The sequence below is a fragment of the Scyliorhinus torazame genome, chromosome 11, assembly GCF_047496885.1.
Source record: "Scyliorhinus torazame isolate Kashiwa2021f chromosome 11, sScyTor2.1, whole genome shotgun sequence".
NCBI lineage: Eukaryota > Metazoa > Chordata > Chondrichthyes > Carcharhiniformes > Scyliorhinidae > Scyliorhinus > Scyliorhinus torazame.
In genome coordinates, this window is record NC_092717.1 from 28,277,287 (window position 1) to 28,296,519 (window position 19,233).

General features: G+C 48.6%; 1 protein-coding gene across 6 annotated transcripts in view; it reads left to right on the forward strand.

Moving 5' to 3' along the window:
* The window catches only part of LOC140385197 (neurocalcin-delta), a 382,792-nt gene that overhangs the window by 151,108 nt on the left and 212,451 nt on the right, over positions 1-19,233 (forward strand). Inside the window, exon 3 of one of the 6 annotated variants that reach the window (XM_072467086.1) lies at positions 15,769-15,847. The exons of the other annotated variants lie outside the window; for them this stretch is intronic. The gene's annotated coding sequence lies outside the window, so the exon portion shown is untranslated. The remainder of the gene's footprint in view (positions 1-15,768; positions 15,848-19,233) is intronic. 6 annotated transcript variants of the gene reach the window in all.

Genomic DNA, 19,233 nt, shown 5'->3' on the forward strand with positions numbered 1-19,233 from the left:
CCGGGCCCAGGCCCCTCGAAAGACTCAGCAGTGAACTCCCAAAGGCCTGATCGACATGTAATATTGGCAGGGCTTTCCCACAGGCAATGTGGGTCTGTCACTGGGCCTACAATGTGGGCCCTACAGTGGGCACCTGAGCCCCCATCACTTCTTTTTTTAAAAAAATGTTTTTATTCTCCATTTTCACATTTTCCTTCAAAATTTACACCCCACCCACAGACAGTAAACGGTAACAAATATAAAATCAATCCCCTTAACAATAACAACGATCCCATCCTCCCACCACCCCAAACAACGCCCCACTTGTCAATATATGCATCCAATAAAATCAACCCTCCCACGGTGGAAACAAAAAACAAAGGAGAAAAAGAAAAAGGAGTCCGGGACCGCCCATGGTCACCATTGACCTATAGAGCACCCCGACCGCCCCCCCCCCCCCCCCCCCCACACACACACACTCAACGCCATACAATCTCTGAAAGAGTACCGTACATGATACCCAAGAGTTGTAAACACCCCCCCCCCCCCCCCGCCCTCTCCAACTCCTCCCGTCTACTGCCTCTTGTCAACCTCCTCCCCCCAACCTCGGTTCCTTCCCCCCAACTTTCCACCCCGGCTAGACCACTCGGACCCTGTTCTGCCAGGCTCCGATGGCCGCTGCCCCTCCCCCACCTCACTCCCGTTCACTGGCGCTTCTATTTTCCAGACAAGGGAAATCTTCGATATGGTGGCTGGAATTTATTGCCCAGTGCTGAGCTTGGAGAGGAGGGGGGGGGGGGGGTATTTAAACAGGTGTTGGGTGGTGCCTTCCCACCACTGCCCCAGTTTAAGTCCACGCTGGGAAGACTCGTTGATAGCCAGTTTAGACCCTTGGTTGGGTAATTAATGCCCACTTAAGGATTTCATGCTGCTTCTGTAGATATTCACCTAGCGTCAGGCCTCATTGCGCGGGAAGCCAGGAAAATAAACCTTGTTGTAATTAGTCGCAGGCTTCTGAGAGGATAGGTGGCGGTGGAGGAGGGGCCGGGGTGGGGGTTGCGACCCTTCTTTGTCAGGCAGGCAGTGCCTCTGTGTGAGACCTTGCAACAGGAAGTGGCGGTGCCAGCTGAGAGCCGCCCCCTTTGCCCCTGCTGTCAAAGCCCTCTCCTCCTGCCCTCGCTCACCTGTTCCTGGGTCCAGGGCAATCCTAAGGCCTCGGGTGGGTGTAATACTGGCAGCAACCACCATGGTGGCGCTGCCGACCTCTGGGTACTTCCTCCCAGAGAAGGCTCACTGATGCCCTGCTGAGTTCCTGTGTGGCACTTAATTTGGCAGACCGTTCTGAAAAGAGGCGATGTGGGGCTCTCCCAGCTGGTGGGCGGGATCCCTTTTGTCTCCACGAAACACCACCCAATGTATTTTTAGAAGAAAACAATTTGAGAAACATTTATGCCATAGGTGCCTAATTAATTGGCTGTTAGTATCTGTGCCAACCTTGGCCCTGATTTCAGTCTTCAGTTGCCTGGGCATGGAGCCAACTTGAGGCTGGAGCAGTCGCCCCCTTTCATTTTCATTCACTGTCGAGGCTGCAGACTTTTATCTTCCCTTTACAAAACTGCGCTGGTGTGTTAAAAGCAATTTATTACATGTCTTCTAAAGCTAAGCTGTAAGCAAGGAGTTTGTTGAAATTCCAGTGTTTTTCATGTATGATAAATAGAAACCGTTCAGTGGCCTATAAAGGGCTATTTATTATTAGCAGCTAACTTGCATAACGAAAATAACGAATAAAGTCAACTCCTAAGCTCAAATGATAATATTATTTGTTACTGGTCTGACGTGCTCTGCTTCAGGATCTAACTTTGCTTCAATGTGCCTAAATTTATTTTAATTGCCAGAGGATAGATTAAAATTTGTTTTGGAGTGTTTTACAGATAACATTTATTTATCGTTTGGCAAAATTGTCGCAGTGTTTTCAGATAGCATTCAAATCAGTGAATCCCTACAGTGCAGAAGGAGGCCATTCAGCCCATCGAGTCTGCACCGACCCTCCGAAAGAGCACCCTACTCAGGTCCACTCCCCCTCCCACCTCGTCCTATCCACGTAGCCTAACCTGCACATCCCTGGACAGTAGGGGGCAATTTTAGCGTGGCCAATCCACCTAACCCGCACATCTTTGGACTGTGGGAGGAAACCAGAGCACCCGGAGGAAACCCACGCAGACACGGGGAGAACGTGCAAATGCCACACAGTCACCCGAGGCAGGAATTGAACCCGGGTCCCTGGCGCTGTGAGGCAGCAGTGCTAACCACTGTGCTGCGTGTGAAGGACTGACCAGCTTGCTTCTGCTGACCTGGGTTTTCAGACCCAGTTACCACCTCAGTTGTCCGGTCAATGTCAAATTGGAAGGTATGGTATCTTCCGAACAGCTTAGCCACAGAGTTGGGTATTTCACTAGCCAATTGCAAACTACAATAGAGTCTTCAGAAATTAGAGATTTCATGTACTGGTATCACAATCCCGGACCAGATCCCAACAGTGGCTAGGATACCAGACAGAAATCCCAATATTTAATTAAAATTTTGTAAGACTGAGGAAAAGATACCTCGCTCCCGGAGTGATTGCACAAAGAAATAGGGATGTGGTATATTAAAACAAACTTTATTATTAACGCAATATTAAAATATTTTTAACATCACACCGGAAAATAACTTACAATTACTCTTTAAACAATGCTACTCAATACAGTGAATGCAATAACCCGTAACGGCCACTTTATTCCCACTCAAACAACAAGAAAAGCCATCTCAGCTCTCAATGCACTTTAGCCCTCAGGAATACCTGCTTTACACAGATGTTCTTTGAGGAATAGAGATCCTCAGGAAGGCAAACGTCGAGTCCAACAGTTCGAAGTCCTGCCTCCCTTTGCTGTGATATTGGCCCAGTTCTGCAAATGAATTTTAGGCAACGTAGCCCTCATCCTCTACCCACCCTTGTGCAACTTCCATACCAATTCACCCTTATTTCAATCAACCCCTTATTTCCACCCCCTCCCTATCCAGATTGCCATACTGCCCTTCTCCCTCATGCGGAATGGATCTACCTTGCCCTGGATTTGTGGTTTTCTGGGCCTGTTCACTGCAGGTGCAAATCCCGTTGTGGCGGCTAACTCTTGCGAGAAAACTATTACGGGGTTTGCGGTGGCGAGATCTCGGTTCGAGATCTTCCCCGCTGGCGATGTAAACAGGTTCACACCCAGCAAGGGCTTGAACCTGATTATCATGAATTTAAATGCATTATAATATTCAAAAACGGCTTAATGCTGTTGTTTCTGGGATCATCAGCTGTTCCTCCAGCCAGCGTGACATAACACTGGCGGTAATCACTACTGGTTTCCAAAAATGACCTTGCGTTGGGGGGGGGGGGGGGGGAGCACAGAGGTGAGTATTGGGGAACCCCATTAAAGTGTTCCCATTATCTGGGGATGGGGAGGAGGCGATGGTGGGGGTACAGTGTTTTGCCTGCATGGGAGTGGGGGGGGGGAGGGAGAGACAGACTTAGAATGGGGGGTGTCCCGATGCTGGCGAGGGTGGTGGGGGGGTGGGCATTGGTCGTGTCACCCTGATGTCTATGTGGCGTGGGGGCTGGGCAGGTGGGGGGGGGGGGCAGCCCTCTGTGTTGAGGGGTTCAGGATGTTCCCCTTGTCTGCCGAGGGTCCTGATATCCAGGGAGGGAAGGGGGCCTTTAACCTCACTTTGAGGTATGGGTGCTGGATCTCTGTACCCCAGCTTTGCCGGTGAGTTTAGGCCCCTCCAGCTGGGCTGTGTGATTCCCGACAGCGCTGTTAAATTGCTGGAAAAGGCAGCTGTGAGACCAGCGAATTTCACACTGCTTTTCTCACCTGATCCAGCACATCCAGCAATCTCGTTAATGCTGGTTGACTGCCAGAATATTAAGCTTGTGGTTTCACCTTCAGAAACAAACTCAGGTGATCTCTCCTCAACTAACTCCTTGCTTTCTCTGGTAGAAAAGGAGCGAGATAGTTCCAGCCTCAAGGATTCCCTAACCTGACGGGGGCGGCACGTAGCACAGTGCTTCATAGTTCCAGGGTCCCAGGTTCGATTCCCGGCCCGGGTCACTGTGCGGAGTCTGCACGTCCTCCCCATGTTGCGTGGGTTTCCTCCGGGTGCTCCGGTTTCCTCCCACAGTCCAAAGATGTGCGGGTTAGGTGGATTGGCCATGATAAATTGCCCCTTAATGTCCAAAATGGTTAGGTAGGTGTTGTCAAGTGAGGAGAGGCCAATGAGTTTCTCAAAAGTCCTTTATTTCAGCAACAGCATTATACATACACAGGGCCCGGTTACCTTCCGCCGGGTCCTCTCTCCTTTTTGGCTGGCTTTACAACAGCCTGCTGTTATATTTTAAAGAATGACTTATCTAAAGTATATATTACTCTTGAATCCACAGGATGATAAAATGACCAATAGTCTTCTTGTTGAAAGATGAACTATTTAATGAGTAATAAAATAATAAACTGTGAGTCCTTTTACTCAATACTAAATTAACAATAAAGAAATAAAGTACAATACAGATAACTATATAACTATACACTAATATAACAAACTAGTTCTAACTTCTCTCACTCTAGCTATTCTATATCTTGCTTGTTCACTGTTCTGGATCACATTCTCTAACATCATCTGACTTAGAAAAGGCGGGAATCCAGGGCGGGATTCTCTCAGCCCGGGGCCGGGCCCGAGAATCCCCCTGACCGGCGCGAATCGCGCCACGCCGCCCCGACGCAGAGCGGGAGAATCAGCGCCATTGGCGGCGGCGTGATCGCGTGGGGCCGGCCGGGGGCTGAGTGGCCGCAGCAAAAAACGCAAGTCCCGCCTGTGCCGTTCTAATCTGCTCATAGCCGGCGGGACCTCGGTGTGAAAGGGTCCGGGGAGGCCTGTGGGGCGGGAGGGGGGGATCAAGGGCCTCTGTTGAGGCCTGGCCCGCGATCGGGGCCCACCAATTGGCGGGCCGGCCTCTCGGGCCTGGGGGCTTCCTTTCTTCCGTGCCGGCCCCTTTAGCCCTATGCCATGTTGCGTCGGGGCCGGCGCGGAGAAGGGAGCCACTGCATGCGCGCGTTGGCGCCGGTGCCACTGCGTGCGGGCCGCTCCAGTGCCGTGCTGGCCCCTACAGAGAAACGTGACGGCGTTTACGACGTCGTCAACACTTAGCCTCAGGATCAGAGAATCCCGCCCCCAGCTCTTATAGTATCTGACTGTGAGCCATCTAGTGTTGAAATGACTGTACTACATTTACATTCATTGATCATGCATATTGATATCCGAATATCACTACACCTCCCTTTTATACTAGTGCAGGATTAGCTCAGTCCAATGAGCACGGGGAACAATCATCCCCAGCTGGATGAGTCCTGCGCAAGTTATTTCAGTGGGGATACTGGGTTACGGGGATAGGGAGGAGGCGTGGGCTTAAGTAGGGTGCCCTTTCCAAGGGCCGGTGCAGACTCAATGGGTAGAATGGCTTCCTTCCGTGCACTGTAAATTCTATGTTCTATCTTCTACCATTTGAGTTTCTTTTTGTCCGCCGACAAGTTTTTCTGTCCCTCTCACTCCTATCTAGAGATAGCTACACAATGGAGCACTCGGTCTCAAAATCTCTCCCCGTATCGTCTCCTGCGTCAACCTCAACAGCTTGTTGCTGAAGTACGGTGATTTTTGAGCTTCCACAACACACTCTGCATTAGCCTGGCTGACAGCTGGCTTTGACTTACACACGGAGTCGATCGGTAGTCACTTGCACTGCGGCATCCTGTGATTAAGCATTCAGAACCCGTCTGAGCAGCCAGCTCACATTCTATCAGTCTGTTTGAATGGGAGCCACGAGGAATGATCCAGATGGTGAATGTGTTCAGTTCATTTCAAATGGTGCTTACAATTCCTAATTCAGTCATCCAGTGGTTAGCATTACAAAACTGCAGCATTCGGTGCATGTTTTAGAATGATCAGTATTGGTAGCAAGAGGGGGATTTCGAATATAACCTTCCACATGCAACGTATTAAATTGCGTCTTGTTTCTCGGGTTTTGACTGATCCACTGGTTTCAATTTAGCTCCAGAGAGCCTTCAAATCTCACATCGCAAATCCAGGCTGTACATTACTGCCGCAACGAGCTCACTGTTTGGTGTATTCTGTGGTTTTCAATGTTTCAGAAAATATAAATGACAAGTTAAGACTTTTCTTTTTTCAAGCGCTCCTGCATGAAGAGTGAGTTCAGTGGCTGAGATTGTACAGGAGATGGGGGCTGACTATTGCGTACCTTGTCTCTTAATGGCATCGGTCATTTCGCGCAGCGAGCGATATTATGACAGATGTATGAATTTACTGTTATCAGAGCGTGTTGTCTTTCATGTCTGCAGGGGTTGCTCTCAATGGCAAACTGGTACTGAATTTTAATGGAACGTCTCATCATCCATCAGCGTTCCCTATGCATGACTGAATCGTGAGGCCTTTTTCCCAAAGTACAATAAACCTGGTAACACAGACATGTTCTTGTTATAAAGCTCACTGTAGTGTTTCGTGAAAATGGACAGCAATTTTTATTTCAATTACATTTCCCTGAAGGCGCTGAATCAGGACCTTCTCCACGTGGGCCATTTCCCTGGGTGCTCCACCACACTCTCAGTAGATCCACAGCAGGAGACCAGGGAATCCTTGCAGGTTTGGAGGCCCCAAATATGGACAAGCTAGGGGGACATTACCTGCCAATGAGCGTCGCCCTACCGCCCCATCAACTGATATCCACATACACTTTGCAATACATATCACATGATAGTAATCAGTATGGGAGCCCTGGCACGGTGGCACAGCGATTAGCGCTGCTGCCTCACAGCGTCAGGGACCCGGGTTCGATTCTGGCCTTGGGTGAATGTCTGTGTGGAGTTTGCGCGTTCTTCCAGTATCTGCGAAGGTTTCCTCCGGGTGCTCCGGTTTCCTTCCACAATCCAATGATGTGCGGGTTAGGTGGATTGACCATGCAAAATTGCCCTTTATTGCCCAAAGATGTGCAGGTTCGGTGGGGTTACGGGGATAGGGTGGGGAATGTGGACTTGGGTGGGGTATTCTTTCAGAGGGTCGGTGCAGACTCGATAGGCCGAATGGCCCCGTTCAGCACAGTAGGGATTCTATGTGTCATTCTAGCCTGGGCCACTGAAACCAATTGCTGTGCCCTTTAGACAATTGAACTAAGGTTAGTGGAACCAGCTGGAGGCTGAGAGTTTCCCAGTGAGCAGGTTTGGTTCAACACCTGACCTTGAATTTAATGATTGCTTTAAAAATGTTATAAGTTTTGAATGAATTGTCGTAGTGATGAAGGTTCAAGACCTCCGGTAATCCTTTGATCTTGTACCATCAGTGGATGGAGCTATACTCCTGGTGGGGGAGGTGGAATTACACAGAAATATATCCACCTTTCTCTGAGCTTGCGCCAGGCATTCTATTGGGTTCAGAGCCACCAAACACTTTCGTGAGAGGCCTTGTGCCCCTGGTGATCGTGAGTTAATCTTTACTGCCCGACCACTAATCATGCAATTGCGTGGGGCAGGAATTGTGAGTTTTATGAGCTGGGTGCAGCAATCTCACATGCAAACCGATGGTCCGCCCCCGACCGGCCGATTTCCCGACGGCGTGGGTCTCTCATGTTCTCACTCGTCGGGAACTCGGCGTGGTGGCTGCAGACTCAGTCCACCTCCGCCACAGTCGGGGGAGGGCCGATCGGCGGGCAGGGTAGGATATTATTCGGGGCTGGGCGCACTGTATGGGGGAGGTCTGGGGCGCACGAGCCGGCTGAAGGGGGGGGACTATTTCGCGGGCCAGGTCCACGAGCGGCCTCCACCATGAAGCACGGCCATTGCACGCCACCGCCGTGAGCATGCGCGGCCACGTACCCGACAATTCTCCGGGGTGTATCGGCAGCTAGAGCCGGGTGCTCTATGCTGCCGCCGTGCTGGCCCCCAGCAGAACTGGGAATGGGTGGCCATTTTGCACCGGTTTTCCTGGCGTAACAGTTCCACACCGGCGCTCTGAGGAACAGGAGGCCAGGAATAAATAAGAAGCATCTTTGTTTTATGACCAGCAAAGTGGCATTTCTGCCACATCTTGCCCTGCGTCAACTTAATTCATAACACAGAAGATGACAGGGTACGCCACAGTGTCCTAGGCACTGGGCTAACTGTGCTTCTCAGCCCAGAGGCTCCTCTGCAACTGGTTAGCTCTGAACGTACGTGAGCGGATTTCCATTCTCTAAGAGAGTTCTCCCACGTGAACCATAAGGCCATGTATTCCTTTCTTAGCCAGGCAGGAAAACAGCGACCTCACCCCTGCGCAAGCATCATACGACATCATTCCCTGAGAGACAGGACAGCACAATTACATAGCTCATCCTTGACGCTTTTCCCTGTGGTTGATGCTCTGTAATTACAAAGCTGAAAAAAGAAATCATTTTGTTAAGAGTTTTCAACTCACTGAGCAGGCTTCAGGCCAATCCACGTGCAACAACCTGCTCTGAAAACTCTGCTCACATTATGACAACTGTGACAACTTCCACCAGTGCAGGTGAGATCATCCATAAGATTTTAAAGCAATGATCAACATTCTAAATGCAACAACCCAAGACATTCTTTAAAAAAAGTGAACTTTATCCCAATGTCAACGGATCCTTTAAAATAAATTCCAGAATCTGGATCTGCATCTGCATCTTCACCAAAACTAAACCCGTTCTTCCTTGGGCCGTACCCTATCTGTCTACTAAGCTTTGTAGTATTCTGTCCATTAGATTTGGGACATATTGTTAACAGACCAACAAGGAGGAGCAAAAAATGTTAACTACCCCAGGGGTGGAAATAATGGCACACTCCACCATCTGCCATTTTTAATTGTATTTTAAGGAATTTGCTTTCATGTGAATATATTATGAAGATTTTCTACCTTTTTGTTACAAGGTGCTGGAAGGGATTGGAATTTGATTTACATGGTTTGGCAGTGTGGTGGCAGTAGGGTGGCATGATGGCACAGTGGTTAGCACTGTTGCTTCACATTGCTAGGGACAACGGGTTCGATTCTGGCCTTGGGTGACTGTCTGTGCGGAGTCTGTACGTTCTCCCCGTGTCTCTGTGGGTTTCTTCCGGGTGATCCGGTTTCCTCCACAGTCCAAAGATGTGCCAATTAGGTGGACTGGCTATGATCAATTGCCCCTTAGTGTCCAAAGATGTGCAGGTTAGATGGGGTTACGGGGATAGGGTGGGGGAGTGGGCCTAAGCAAGGTGCTCTTTCAGAGGGTCGGTGCGGACTCGATGGGCCGAATGGCCTACTCTGCACTGTAGGGATTCGATGGTAGAGTTTTTGGATGTAATTATGTTGGTGCTGAGAGCGAAAATCTTAACAGGCATCGCGACATCTGGAAATGAATCAGCCCGCCCCTCACCCCTGCTCCTCTATTAGTCCCGTTGCCAATAAATAACTCAAAGAATCTAAAATATGGATTAAAAATGTCTTTGCTGGTACTGTAAAAATCATTTGCTATCTCTTTCGTCACTCTTGTTAATTTGCTTAATAGATTGCCAGTCAATTTAGCCCTTTGTTACATTTGTCATCTCTTTAATCCAAAATTTATTGACATGCTCTTTTCGTTTGAGTATAGGGGCTGGTTTAGCACAGTGAGCTAAACAGCTGGCTTGTAATGCAGAACAAGGCCAGCAGTGCGGGTTCAATTCCTGGACCGGCCTCCCCGAACAGGCGCTGGAATGTGGCGACTAGGGGCTTTTCACAGTAACTTCATTGCAGCCGACTTGTGACAATAAGCGATTATTATTATTATTATTATTATTATTATTATTATTATTATTATTATATTATATGTTTGCTTCACAAAACATGAAAAAGGTGTTTCAGGTGGTGGATTGTTACTTAATTCTATTGTTTGTTTGGGAATTATCACATTTCTTTAAAAAAGAAAGGTGGTTGATAAGACCTGTATTAATGTAGTACCTTTCATATCTCAGCATTTCAAAGCTCTTTACACAATGTATTACTTTGAAACGCATGACTGTTGCTAAGTAAGCAAACACTGCAGCTTTCAGCATCAGCAGTTCCTACGAACAGATATGGGTGACTAATCGCTCGGGGTTATTTTAAGTTATATTCGCTGCGTTGACCAGGACAAACTTCCTGAACTTGGCGCCATTCGGGTTTTAGTGCCCAGCCAACAGGTCGACAGGGCCGAAAGAACAATCTGGAACGGTGCAACACTCCCTCTGCACTGCAGCGCTGGAGTGGCAGCGTTGCATGACCTCCTGACCTCCTAACGGCAAGCGTGCTACCAACTGGGCTGCAGTTTTCAATGGTGTGGAATGTTTATGAGGAAACGGAAGATAATGTTTTCTGACCAGTGTCCCTGGTGACACTTGAGAATCAGGAAGACATCAATCCTGCCCATTCTACGCAATGTGACCAGCTCTTGCAGTCCAGTGAATCTAAAGGAGCTCTCATGTAAAATGGGTGAGAACTTAATTTTAATATGTTGGTGTGATGTTATAAAGTGCATATTAGCACATGTTGTCAGGAAAGCATTGTGCACTGAATTTACCTGGGGCACCAACTGGTGTATTCTGGTTCATCGAGAAGTTTTGTTTTTATTCAGCTCACACTTTTTCTCCCCCCCCCCCCCCCCCCCCCCCCCCCATCTTTCTTGGGTGCTGGGTTGTCAGTTGTCTTCTCACTTGTTTGATGGTAAATAGGAAAACAGGAATTGATTGGAACCAATGGGGTGGGATGGGTTAGGTGTTCCAGGTTTGGTTGGCTGGTTGACGCATGCTTCGTATTGGTCACATTGGTTGGGGGTGCAGGGAAAGCGGCTATTACGATTCCTGCTGGTGACATTGGTCCATTGATGCAATCTGGGGGAACTTTGTACTTCCTGCTGGTCCCAACTCTGCAGTTGTGGTCCTGGCTGGCATGAACTGGAGGACTTCTCCAGATCTGGGCAACTGATGTGCATGTTCAGCATGCTGGTGGCCTGTTGAATCTTGCATCTGGTGGTGATATGACATTCTGGTGGTGATATGACATGATATGACATTCTGGTGGTGAAATGACATTCTGGTAATGATATTGAATTTGGTGGTGATATGAAATTCTGGTGACGAAATTACATTCATTATGGAACTGTTTGGCTTGGGTTGGAATTCCCTGGAAGGCTTTGGAGAAATTTAAAAAAATTGAGGGCAGATGACATTCACAGCTGTTAGTAATACATGCCCACTAAGCCTAGCAGGGAGCAGATTATCGTCACCTTGGAAGCTACAGACATCTGGCATTTGGAGGCTTGAGCCTCCTGAGACACGTCAGGGAATCTCAGTCCCTAGCTGCACACCCCGAGTTTGTGGATAGTGACTCCAGTGAGCTGTACCTCTGTCCTTTTCTCTTCTGGAAGAAGGTACTGAAGGCACTGTTGCTAAGTTTGCAGATGATACAAAGATCTGTAGCGGGACAGGTAGTATTGAGGAAGCAAGGGGGCTGCAGAAGGACTTGGACAAGCTAGGAGAGTGGGCAATGAAGTGGCAAATGAAATACAATGTGGAGAAGTGTGAGGTTATGCACTTTGGAAGGAGAAATTTAGGCATAGACTATTTTCTAAATGGGGAAATGCTTCGGAAAGCAGAAGCACAAAGTGACTTGGGAGTCCTTGTTCACGATTGTCTTCAGGTTAATGTGCAGGTTCAGTTGGCAGTTAGGAAGGCAAATGCAATGTTGGCATTCATGTCAAGAGGGCTAGAATACAAGACTACGGATGTACTTCTAAGGCTGTATAAGGCTCTGGTCAAACCCCATTTGGAGTATTGTGAGCAGTTTTGGGCCCCATATCTAAGGAAGGATGTGCTGGCCTTGGAAAGGGTCCAGAGGAGGTTCACAAGAATGATCTCTGGAATGAAGAACTTGTCATATGAAGAACGCTTGAGGACTCTGGGTCTGTACGTTGGAGTTTAGAAGGATGAGAGGGGATCTTATTGAAACGTATAAGATACTGCAAGGCCTATATAGAGTGGACGTGGAGAGGATGTCTCCACTTGTAGGAAAAACTAGAAGCAGAGGACACAATCTCAGACTAAAGGGACAATCCTTTAAAACAAAGATGAGGAGGAATTTCTTCAGCCAGAGGGTGGTGAATCTGTGGAACTCTTTGCCGCAGAAGGCTGTGGAGGCCAATTCACTGAGTGTCTTTAAGGCAGAGATAGAAAGGTTCTTGATTAATAAGGGGTTATGGGGAGAAGGCAGGAGAATGGGGATGAGAAAAATATCAGCCATGATTGAATGGCGGAGCAGACTCGATGGGCCAAGTGGCCTAATTCTGCTCCTATGTCTTATGGTCTTATGATCAACTTGCCCTTGATCTGAGAGCCTGTCTAAGGCAGCAGTTAGCAGCACCTGTCCTGATATGAGGGATCAAACTTCAAAATGTGAATCAACTCTCAAGACTGGGAGAAACCTTCAAAGTAACCATTCAGATGTTGAAGGTTTAAATATTGCAAGGACCAGTGACAATCAAGTGTTCACTCTGTATTCCAGGCTCTCTGTGAGTAAGTGAGCAGGCATCATTGTTATTTGTTGAGCCTAGCTGAGTCAGAGGGCTGAATGTACTGGCGTGCCTCATGGTTGGAACGCATTGAGGGTGACGGGGAGCTCTGGCCTTTGAGTGAGACAGTGAGCTGTCTCTGTCCATCTGTTCATCAAGTGGATGGCACTATTTGGCAAAGAGCAGGGGAGTTTTCTCATGCCCTGGTCAACTTTTATCTCTGAAACAAAATAGATTACCTGGCCACTTACCTCATTGCTATTTATGGAACCTCGCTGAATGCAGTTTGATTCATGGGGTTAGTGAGATAAATGCAAATCCTTTTTTGTTAAATGCCTGTAGTAATTTAATCTTTAGAGTGCTGTGTATGTTCCAAAATTTGGATTTAATGCTGTTTTAAGCTCTTAATTGCTGTGTTCATTGGGTGTATTACATGAAGCTTTGATTGGCCATGTTATCTTTTGGGAGAAACTTTTAGATTTATCTCTGCTTGTATGTTAATTCTTGTGGTGCTCCTTTGCTAATCCGTTTCCATTCCTGAAGGGAAATGCATGCTGGCCTCGCAGCCACATCCCCAGATCCCACGAAAGAGCAACTAAAAAAAATATGTTTGGTGACATAAATCAGTCAATGGAATCCTCCTTCACAGCTATCCCGGGAGAGGTGATTCACGGCCAGGCCTTTGGCAGTTGCTGCCAAATGAGTTTGTATTTGAGCCTCGACAACCTGTCCTCAGCAAAAATTCCCTTTTGCTGGAGTCTGAAAAATTGCCCATCCCAATCCGTGCACACCAAGACCTGCTTTTCTAGCCTTTACACTCATCCCTTCAGCATTGCTGGAGGGAAGCCAACGGCTACAGAATTGATTAGCATCAGGCTGCACCAGGTTTAGCACCACTCTGCAGGCAGTACATTCTGAGCGTTTCGAGATCACAGTGGGAGCGCACACACTCTCAAAACAGAATGAAAACATTCCACTTCTGTTTATAGGTATCTTCCTGCAGGGAATGTGTTCAGGTCTCTACGGGAGTGTTCAGGATGGGAAGGTTGGGTACTGGCAGGGGGGAGGAGGGGAGGGAGGGGGTGGGGGGGGGGGGGGGTGGGAGGTGAGTTGACTCCAACTCCAAGACTACCTCCGGATAGAAATTCAGCGTCAATTTAACCATCTGTAATCTTGACTAAGGTTGCCAAGGCTGTCTGGAGGCATTCCCGGAGGTTTGATCAAGTGACGTTCTGGCCACATGATCGAGACATCGGATCACAAGACTTTCACCAATGTTGATGCAGCTGCTTCACAAAGGTTGGAGCCCCTGTAGTTCTATGCCAGCAGGGGGGAGGCGATTACGTAGTGGCATTGTGACTGGACTAGTAACCCAGAGACCCAGGGTAATCTTCAGGGAACCCGAGTCCATATCCTGCTACATTAGATGGCGGAATTTGAATTCAATGAAAATCTGGAATCGGGGGCGGGATTCTCGGACCCCCCACCGGGTCGGAGAATCGCCGGGGGCCGGCGTGAATCCCGCCCCCGCCGTGTCGCGAATTCTCCTCCACCGGAGATTCGGCGGGGGCGGGAATCGCGCCGCGCCGGGAATCCCCCGGCAATTCTCCGGCCCGCAATGGGCCGAAGTCTCGCCGCTGTCAACCCTCTCCCGCCGGCGTGGATTAAACCACCTATCTTACCGGGGGGAGCAGTTGGCGCGGGCGGGCTCCGAGGTCCTGGGGGGGGGGGCGCGGGGCGATCTGGCCCCGATCGCGGGCCAGGCCACCGTGGGGGCACCCCCAGGGGCCAGATTGCCCCCCCCCCCCAGGACTGATTTGCGCCGTTTCTGGTGCCGGTCGGCGGACAGCGTGCCGATTACGGAGAATCCTGCCCCAGATGTCTCATGTTGACCATGAAATTGGCCAATTGTCACAAAAGCCCATCTGAAAATCAATGATTCTTACCTGGTCTGGCGTACTCCAGGTCCACAACAATGTGGTAGACTCTTAGATGCCCTAGCGGTCTAGCAAGCCGCTCAGTTCAAGGGCAATTAGGGATGGGGAATAAATGCTGGCCCAGCCCATATCCCATGAATGAATCCTGTGGGAAGATTGGGGCAGGTCATTTAGCTCATTATTGCATACACTCAGTGGTTCCCGTATTTCCTCAACAAATTATTATTTATACAATTACAGGGTTTTAATTTCCATGGTTCAGCCTGGAAATCTATTGCAAGTGCCTGAGAATGACGATCGACCCAAAAGTGAATCTGTCCATCGGCCAGAATTTAATTTTGAAGCAATATTCCAGATTTACCTTTTTCATGCCAGGTGCTGTAATGTGAAGAATGAAAGACTTGCATTTATTTATATAGCACCTTGTATCACAAAACATCACGTAACCGATTAAGCACTTTTGAAGTGTAACCAATGTTGGATGCAGGAATGCGGCAGCCACTAAGTTACTGTGAAAATCCCCTAGTCGCCACACTCCGGCACCTGTTATCATAGTTTATCATAGAATTTACAGTGCAGAAGGAGGCCATTCGGCTCTTGGAAAGAGCACCCTACCCAAGGTCAACACCTCCACCCTGTCCCCGTAACCCAGTAACCCCACCCAACACTAAGGGCAATTTTGGACACGAAGGGCAATTTATCATGGCCAATCCACCTAACCCGCACATCTTTCGGGATTTGTGGGGGGAAACCGGGGCACCCGGAGGAAACCCACGCACACACTGGGAGGATGTGCAGACTCCACACAGACAGTGACCCAAGCCAGGAAGCGAACCTGGGACCCTAGCGCTGTGAAGCAACAGTTTCGAAGAATGAAAGGGGATCTTATTGAAACATATCCTGGTACCGGAACCCTGATCCGGATGTCCCAAAGTCCAGAAGGACCAGAAACCGGCAAACCAGGGGCTGGTTTAGCACAGTGGGCTAAATAGCTGGCTTGTAAAGCAGACCAAGGCGAGCAGCTCGCGTTCAATTCACGTACCAGCCTCCCCGAACAGGCACAGGAATGTGGTGACGAGGGGCTTTTCACAGTAACTTCATTTGAAGCCTACTTGTGACAATAAGCGATTTTCATTTGAAGTTGGCATGCAAATTTTTTCATTCTTTATTTGATTCTCCTCATTCTGTGATATTTTGTTATCTTGGTTTCAGGAAAGGCTCTACTCGATCTTTTGCTCCAGTTGTCCACTTCTTCTTCGATGCATAACTGACAGCTGACCTTGTCAAAGAGGTATTGGACTGTTATCTCTGTTACAAACAGTGATGCTGGGAAAATATTGGGAGACTGTGTCTGGATGTCTCCCAGACTACTACTTCCCATCACTAGTAAAAATTCCCAGGTACAGCTGGGAAGCACCTCTGCCTCACAGCGCCAGGGACCCGGGTTCAATTCCAGCCTCGGGTGACTGTCTGTGTGGAGTCTGCACGTTCTCCTTGTGTCTGCGTGGGTTTCCTCCGGGTGCTCCGGTTTCCTCCCACAGTTGAAAGATGTGCAGGTTATGTGTATTGGCCATGCTCAAATTGCCTCTTAGTGTCCAAAAGGTGAGGTGAGGTTATTGGGATATGGTTGGGGGGGGGGGGGGGGCCTCTTTCAGAGGGTGGGTGCAGACTTGATGGGTGGAATGGCCTTCTTCTGTACCGTAATGATTCTAGGATCAGGAGACCTGTGGCAGCTTCAAAACAAGTATACCGTTTTGGATGCTGTTGGGGGGGATGACCTACCGGGGAAGGCCCTAGCGGCCAGGTCTCTGGCACTGAGTCTGGCTCTGGGGCTCAGAAGGGAAGGGGGGAGAATAGAAAAGCAATAGTTGTAGGAGATTCAATGGTTAGGGGAATAGATAGGAGATTCTGTGGTCGCGAGCGAGACTCCTGGAAAGTATGTTGCCTCCCGGGTGCCAGGGCCAGGGATGTCTCGGATCGTGTCTTCAGGATCCTTAAGGGGGAGGGGGAGCAGCCAGAAGTCGTGGTGCACATTGGTACCAACGACATAGGTAGGAAAAGGGGTGTGGAGGTAATAAACAAGTTTAGGGAGTTAGGCTGGAAGTTGAAAGCCAGGACAGACAGAGTTGTCATCTCTGGTTTGTTGCCGGTGCCACGTGATAGCGAGGCTAGGAATAGGGAGAGAGTGCAGTTGAACACGTGGCTGCAGGAATGGTGTAGGAGGGAGGGCTTCAGGTATTTGGATAATTGGAGCGCATTCTGGGGAAGGTGGGACCTGTACAAGCAGGACGGGTTGCATCTGAACCAGAGGGGCACCAATATCCTGGGAGGGAGGTTTGCTAGTACTCTTCGGGAGGGTTTAAACTAATTTGGCAGGGGAATGGGAACCGGATTTGTAGTCCAGCAACTAAGGTAGCCGATATTCAGGACGCCAAAGCTTGTAATGAGGCAGTGGGGAAGGGAACACTGACAAAGGAGAGTATTTGCAGGCACGGAGATGGGTTGAAGTGTGTATACTTCAACGCAAGAAGCATCAGGAATAAGGTGGGTGAACTTAAGGCATGGATCGGTACTTGGGACTACGATGTGGTAGCCATCACGGAAACTTGGATAGAAGAGGGGCAGAAATGGTTGTTGGAGGTCCCTGGTTATAGATGTTTCAATAAGATTAGGGAGGGTGGTAAAAGAGGTGGGGGGGTGGCATTATTAATTAGAGATAGTATAACAGCTGCAGAAAGGCAGTTTGAGGAGTATCACCCTATTGAGGTAGTATGGGTTGAAATCAGAAATAGGAAAGGAGCAGTCACCTTGTTAGGAGTTTTCTATAGGCCGCCCAATAGTAGCAGAGATGTGGAGGAACAGATTGGGAAACAGATTTTGAAAGGTGCAGAAGTCATAGGGTAGTAGTCATGGGCGACTTTAACTTCCCAAATATTGAGTGGAAACTCTTTAGATCAAATAGTTTGGATGGGGTGGTGTTTGTGCAGTGTGTCCAGGAAGCTTTTCTAACACAGTATGTAGATTGTCCAACCAGAGGAGGGGCAATATTGGATTTAGTACTGGGTAATGAACCAGGGCAAGTGATAGATTTGTTAGTGGGGGAGCATTTTGGAGATAGTGACCACAATTCTGTGACTTTCACTTTAGTAATGGAGAGGGATAGGTACGTGCAACAGGGCAAGGTTTACAATTGGGGGAAGGGTAAATACGATGTTGTCAGACAAGAATTGAAGTGCATAAGTTGGGAACATAGGCTGGCAGGGAAGGACACAAGTGAAATGTGGAACTTGTTCAAGGAACAGGTGCTACGTGTCCTTGATATGTATGTCCCTGTCAGGCAGGGAAGAGATGGTCGAGTGAGGGAACCATGGTTCACAAGAGAGGTTGAATGTCTTGTTAAGAGGAAAAAGGTGACTTATGTAAGGCTGAGGAAACAAGGTTCAGACAGGGCATTGGAGGGATACAAGATAGCCAGGAGGGAACTGAAGAAAGGGATTAGGAGAGCTAAGAGAGGGCATGAACAATCTTTGGCGGGTAGGATCAAGGAAAACCCCAAGGCCTTTTACACATATGTGAGAAATATGAGAATGACTAGAGCGAGGGTAGGTCCGATCAAGGACAGTAGCGGGAGATTGTGTATTGAGTCTGAAGAGATAGGAGAGGTCTTGAATGAGTACTTTTCTTCTGTATTTACAAATGAGAGGGGCGATATTGTTGGAGAGGACAGTGTGAAACAGATTGGTAAGCTCGAGGAAATACTTGTTAGGAAGGAAGATGTGTTGGGCATTTTGAAAAACTTGAGGATAGACAAGTCCCCCGGGCCTGACGGGATATATCCAAGGATTCTATGGGAAGCAAGAGATGAAATTGCAGAGCCGTTGGCAATGATCTTTTCGTCCTCACTGTGAACAGGGGTGGTACCAGGGGATTGGAGAGTGGCGAATGTCGTGTCCCTGTTCAAAAAAGGAACTAGGGATAATCCTGGGAATTACAGGCCAGTTAGTCTTACTTCGGTGGTAGGCAAAGTAATGGAAAGGGTACTGAAGGATAGAATTTCTGAGCATCTGGAAAGACACTGCTTGATTAGGGATAGTCAGCACGGATTTGTGAGGGGTAGGTCTTGCCTTACAAATCTTATTGAATTCTTTGAGGAGGTGACCAAGCATGTGGATGAAGGTAAAGCAGTGGATGTAGTGTACATGGATTTTAGTAAGGCATTTGATAAAGTTCCCCATGGTAGGCTTCTGCACAAAGTAAGGAGGCATGGGATAGTGGGAAATTTGGCCAGTTAGATAACGAACTGGCTAACCGATAGAAGTCAGAGAGTGGTGGTGGATGGCAAATATTCAGCCTGGATCCCAGTTACCAGTGGTGTACCGCAGGGATCAGTTCTGGGTCCTCTGCTGTTTGTGATTTTCATTAATGACTTGGATGAGGGAGTTGAAGGGTGGGTCAGTAAATTTGCAGACGATACGAAGATTGGTGGAGTTGTGGATAGTAAGGAGGGCTGTTGTCGGCTGCAAAGAGACATAGATAGGATGCAGAGCTGGGCTGAGAAGTGGCAGATGGAGTTTAACCCTGAAAAGTGTGAGGTTGTCCATTTTGGAAGGACAAATATGAATGCGGAATACAGGGTTAACGGTAGAGTTCTTGGCATTGTGGAGGAGCAGAGAGACC